Raw genomic sequence first — 6503 nt, 5'->3', positions numbered from 1 at the left:
TTTTACCAAATAAACCAAATAAAAAAATAAAAACTTATGTGGAAAAAATCTCTGACTTGATTTGAAAAGGAAAATTAAGACTTCGTCAATTAGCAGGAATAGACCCAGCAGAAATTGTCGTACCTTTAACTAAGGAGGACATTGAAAAATTATGGATAGAAAGTGAACCTTGGCAGAAAGCTTGCAGTAATTTTTTGGGAGAAATTAACAGCAAATATCCCAAAAGCGATAGAATTGATCTTGTAAAGAGAGCTGATTGGATCTTGCCTCGAATTCTACAGGAAAAAACCATATCTGGAGTTTGTATATTTTCTACAGATGCCAACAACCAGGAAAGGCAGGTTACAAATCAGAAAATTTAAGTAAAGTGGCTCAAAGTCCTTATAATTCAGTTCAAAAATCAGAATTGTATGCTATTCTGTTGGTATTAATGGATTTTTCAGAACCTCTCATCGTAGTAACTGACTCTCAGTATGCTGAAAGGGTAGTATTACATATTGAGACTGCAGAATTTATCCCTGATGCTTCAGAATTAACTTCACTATTCATTCAATTACAAGATACAATCAGGAAAAGGAGACATCCTTTATATATAACTCACATTATATCCCATACTGGTCTGCCAGGCCCTCTAGCACAAGGCAATGATGAGATTGATAAATTATTGACAGAAAATGTGCTGGAGGCCTCCGAATTTCATAAAAAAAAAACCATGTCAATAGTAAAGATTTAAAAAAGGATTTTTCCATAACCTGGCAACAAGCCAAAGAAATGTCCTACTTGTTCCTTCTACAATCAAATGCCATTACCAGCAGGATGTAACCCAAAGGGTATTCAGAGGAATGAAATCTGGCAGATAGACGTGTTTCACTTTGCAGAATTTGGAAAACTGAAATATGTATACCACACCATCGATACTTATTCAGGATTTCAATGGGCAACTGCTTTGAGTTCAGAAAAAGCTGATTCTGTAATCACTCATTTGCTAGAAGTTATGGCCATCATGGGTATACCTGCACAAATTAAAACTGACAATGCTCCATCATATGTCTCTGTTAAAATGAAACAGTTTTTTGCTTATTATAATATAAACCATATTACAGGTATACCACATAATCCTACAGGTCAAGCAGTTATAGAAAGATCAAACAGAACTCTAAAGGATATGCTAAATAAACAGAAAGGGATAACAAAACCCCCCAGAAATAGACTACATAATGCTCTATTAACTTTGAATTTTCTCAATGCCAATGAGAAAGGAACAACAGCTGCAGAGAGACATTGGATGATAGAAAAGACTACAGAATTAAATCAGCCTATATACTTTAAGGATGTGCTAACCTCAGAATGGAAACCAGGATATGTGTTACATTGGGGACGAGGTTTTGCTTTTATTTCTACAGGAGAAGATAAGCTGTGGGTACCATCAAAATTGATAAAGGTTCGATTTGAATAAGAGAGACCTCTTAATGAGAAGAGGTGATAGTTCTTCAACTAGCATGAACATCCAATTTAAACTAACTTATACAAGTAACACATGCCTTTTCATTTAATCAGATAATAACTTGCCAAAAAGGAACATCCCCAAAAGACCTTAGGAAAAGGTTTTTGTTTTTGTCTTTTAGGAGAATGAAGGTTAAGGAATTAGAAGAACACTGGACAAATGAGACAAATGAAGAAAAGGGACAAATCATCTATCCCAAGAAACAGAGTGAAATGTTATATTATCTAAAAAAAAAAATTATGTCTTCCTAAATGTTTGCTTCTGCTTTTCTATAAAGATTTAACACTATTGGTCTTCTAATAGTCCCAGTTCAATTAAAATTTAAAGCTGACTTTGGAGTTGGAGAATGGCTTTCTCCTTCTTTAAACTCAAGCATGTTGTTAAAAGGAAAATGCAAACTCCCTGTATCATGCCAGAATAAAAGAGCCATCTTCTGCTATGGTACAGGACAAAAGCAAAATTAATTAAGGGACTATTCTATTACTAATCTCAACTCTTTGATTCTACTCTGATTCTTTAAACTTTTCTTAAAGTATGAATTTTATATCAAAATTTATAAGATTTATATATATATATACATATATATATACATTTTAAACTTTGTTAAGATATGAATGGTCATATAGAGTACTAACTAATTCTAAAAAGAAAAAAGGCTTCAATTAGCTGCATATTTATGTCTTTGTGTTCAAGTCTCTTATCATTTTTTTGCAGGAAATCACAGCCAGGCCTAACATCAACTGAAGTCTCCAGGAAGAAGGTGGGGCCCCACATCAACAACAATTCCATGTGGACAATAATAATATCACTAAGCTGACAAACATTATCTGTACGATATACACATGAGAGGAGAGGCATAGGTCATCTGCAAACACTACATCATTTTACAGAAAGGGCTTCAGCATCCTCAGTTATTGGTGTCTATAGGGATCTTGAAACCAATCCCCTGGTGGTTCAACCCAGGGATGATTCAGGTTTTGATTCTCAAGCTAATAATAAATTTTTTAAATGAAAATATTGCTCAAGAAATGAGTAACTGGGCCAGAACCCTGGGCCTGACTCAAAACCAGCTCGCTCACCACCATAGATACGTTGTGGGGAAGCACACACTCATGAACACATACCATTCCATTTTATAACTCCAAATAACTCCACCAATCACAGTACCTCCCCTTTACTCCAAGTCAGCCTTTCAACTTCCACCCAACCCTCCCCCTATCCTGCACCATAAATATCACAATCATTGAAGTCTTCATCCCAGGGCCCACCACAACTCCCACCTCCCTATAATCTACCCCTTTCTATATTTTGCCTGGATACTGTTCATGCTGTACCTACATGTCCCCTACCAGGCCATGCAACCATCCAGTTGCTATGAGTTTGAGATAGGCCCTCCTCCAGAAAGGCCCAGAGTTCAGCAGCAGTCAATGATTGGCTGGTGCAGGGATTCGGATGAAGACAGAGGTGGTGGTGAGGGACACCTCCATGATATTGCTCCCACTTCAGAGCCCCTGCCCAGTGGGAGCACATTGAGACAGCAGCCTTCTTCTGAACACATGCCTTTGCTTAGCTTCCTTCCCTGTCCTGTCCTTATTCCCTCACTTCCTCCTGGGTTTCTCCCTCAGTGAGTCTCTTGTGACCAGATCTACATGTCAGGCTTAGCTTCTAAGAAGCCCAACCTAAGAAACCAGCCTTGATCATTATTTCTGTCCCTAAACCCAAGGGTTGCTAAACATCACCTATGGCCTAAATCTTGTGTACTATTTGCTTTATAAAATTTTATTGAAACACAACTCTGATGAGTAGTTTCAATTGTTAACTCAACACAATCTAGTACTACTAGGAAGAGAGACTCAATGGGGAATTTTATAGATCAGGTGGACCTGTGGCATGACTGGGGGGAGGGGGTCTAGATTACATTGATTGAAAGAGGAAGACCATTCATTGTGTGTAGCACCATTCCCTAGGCAAGGGATTCTGGACTGTATACGTGAATGTGTATTCTTGATACAAATAAGCATGTGTCCATTTATTTTCTCTCTACTCTTGGTTGTGAGTGGGTTTTGATGAACTGCTTCAAGTTCCTATGTTGACTTCCCTGAATGGTGGACTCTTACCTGGAACTGTGAGCTAAAATAAACCCTTTCTCCCCTAAGTTGTTTTGTGTCAAGTATTTTATTGTAACAACATAAATGAAACCAGGGCAACAGCCATGCCCACTTGCTGACATATTGCCTATAGATGCTCTTCTACTCCAGCATCAGAGCTGAACTATTGCAACAAAGATCTGATGGCCCTGAAGTGAAGTCATCTACTATCTAGAAGAAAAGGTGCTACATAACCCATCACAGCTCCTTCCCTTCCTCCACCCTCCATCCTGGCACCTCCATCCCACTCACCTCCTACATGTTCACCCACATTCCATCTATCACCTACCCCGTATCCCAGCTGCCTCCCCTTACCCTCCACAGCCTTTCTTTCCCCTCTGGATACCCCAGAGCTCTGGCAGGATGGGATTTTACCTTCAAGAACAAGTACAAGGAAGTTATTGGGCCACAAGGATCCTGTGACAGCAAGACTGAATGAAGCAAGACCTGGGCACAGCTTGAGTTGATGAGTTGGGAAAGGGCCCCCATGGGTGGGGAAGCCCTGGCTCTTTTCTGAAGTGTGGGCTCAGAATGGGAATGGGTCCTGGAGATGCACAGTGGCTTGGGGTCTCACCTGTGACAAGGCTGGAGACGATGAGGAGGAGCGAGCACCAGCATCTGCAGCATCCTCATGAGCAGCTCACCAGGAAAAGAGAAGTACTTGATCTTGCATTAAGAGAGCTGGTATGGGTGCAAGACAAATGCCAGGCTGACCCCTAGAGCCAGAAAGGAAGGGTTCATGGAATGAACTATGAATCTCAACCCCAAGCAGTGTCCATCCATCTCTAAAAGTATAGTAGGGTGAGTAGTGACTATTCTAGGAGGTGCATTTCTGTACATGGGTATTACGTAGATTTGTGTGTGCATGGGTACATTTGTGCATGGGTATGTGTGTGTGTGCTTGTGAATATACAGATGTGGGTATTTGTGCATGGGCATGTGTAAAAAGATGTATACATGGCTATGTGTATATATGGGTATGTGCATGGTATTTGCATGGGTATGTATGTGCTAGGTATACATCTGCATTGGCATATGCATGGGTCTGTGTGTGCATGTGTGTGTTCATCAGTATGTATATGCATGTGTGTATGTGTAAGTATGGGTACATTTGTGTGAGCATCAGTATATATGTGTTTGTGTGCATGAATAGCATTTGTGTGAATGAATGTGAGTATGTAGTTGTGTGCACATGAATATGTATATATGTGCATTGGATGCGTTTGTGTGTGCAGAGGTGTTTGTATACATTCATATGCACATAGGCTCATATACAAAGACATGCACATGCATTTCTTGAGTGTGTCTATAAGTGTGACTCTTGTGCCTGTGTTACCACTTTCTTTTTAGTTTTTTAAGATTATGCATATAGTATTCTCCTGTGGTCCAGAAGAAGGTACCAGACCTCATTACAAATGGTTGTGAGCCACTATGTGGGAATTGAACTCAGGATCTCTGGAAGAACAGCCAGTGCTCTTAACCACTGAGTCATCACTCCAGCTCTATGTTATCACTTTCAAATATGGAAGTGCATATGCAATTGGGCTTCTAAGCATGTAGATGTAAATGCATAGATGAGTGTGTGAAAGTATTCACAAAGTCCAACACAGCTGGCCGTGGTATCCTTGGATGCCACACTGTCTAATTAATCAAGCATACATGGAAATTTTTAAGGGAAAAATTTATCTGATGAAAGCTATTTGGGGAGAGGAAAGGTACCATCAGAGGGTGACTAGATAAGAGGGGGCAAGGGAAAAAGAATATGATCAAAACATTGTGTATAGATACGAAGATGTTATGAGAAACCCATTATTTAATACAACATACACATAATTATTTAAGTTGTGTCTGTTGAACATGTAGAGATTTTTTTCTCTTATCAATATTCCCTAGACAATACAGTATAACAACTATTTACCTAGCAGTTACATTGCTTTGGGTGTTACACGTAACCTAGAGAGCAAGATAGCCACAAATCCTATCCAAACACTACCCCAATTTATTTCAGGGACTTGAGCATCCACAGATAACAAATGCTTGTGGATAATCAAATCCCCAGATACCCAAATCAATAGACAATCAAGTTCCTTAAATAAAATGGGGTAGTGTTTGCAGAACCAATCTCCTAAGGGCATGATGGATAGCTGCATATTTTTATGAACGTTAGCACAGTTTATGTGACTGCATTTCTAAATTAAGATATGTAAGATATATTCATATGTAAGATATATTTATCCTTCTCTGTGTGTAGTCATAAAGTACATGTCTGTTCAGTGTACTTGCGGATGCCCATACCCACACATGTGACATCACATTGTGTTCATACAGCTGTGTTTGTGTATGTATGTGCCCTCTCTACCTGAGTCCTCTGATGGGCTAAGGGATTGTGCGATGAGGAGAGGGTGGGAAGTTAATAGAAGTCCCGCCTCCCAGAAGCAGAGCTCACCAATGATCACAGCGCTGACTGTGAGCAAGATGAAGGCATTTCTGCGCAGAAAGCGCCGCTGGTGCTCTCGGGTCATGGGTTGTAGGCGCATGCGCATGCACAGTGCTCTCTGCTGCAAACTGTCCTGCAGGCCCTGCAGACAGCCAACACCACCAGGCGCTGGCTGCTCTCCCTCAGGAACAGACTGTTGCCTTGGCTGCTCATCACATCTCTGCCTGGGAAAGAGGAGACCAGGTCTGGTGAGGGAGGAATCCGGGAAAGGAGAGGGTAAGGTGGAGGGGCAGACACTTGCAGTTCAGAAGTCACAGGAGGGGCAATGCCCATGTGCTACCTTGCAGGGATGACTGAGACCCTGCCCTGGATCGGATTCAGTTTTTATCCCAGCAGCAAAAGGTTAAGGTCTTCG

General features: G+C 40.6%; 1 pseudogene; it reads right to left on the bottom strand.

Moving 5' to 3' along the window:
- Nucleotides 1-3273: 3273 nt before the first annotated feature.
- On the bottom strand, nt 3274-6301 carry LOC119086443 (annotated as a pseudogene).
- Nucleotides 6302-6503: the final 202 nt, after the last annotated feature.

This window comes from Peromyscus leucopus, chromosome 22 (assembly GCF_004664715.2).
Source record: "Peromyscus leucopus breed LL Stock chromosome 22, UCI_PerLeu_2.1, whole genome shotgun sequence".
NCBI classification, from domain to species: domain Eukaryota; kingdom Metazoa; phylum Chordata; class Mammalia; order Rodentia; family Cricetidae; genus Peromyscus; species Peromyscus leucopus.
The sequence above is the reverse complement of the archived record's forward strand: the minus strand, read 5'-3'. Positions and strand labels throughout refer to the sequence as shown.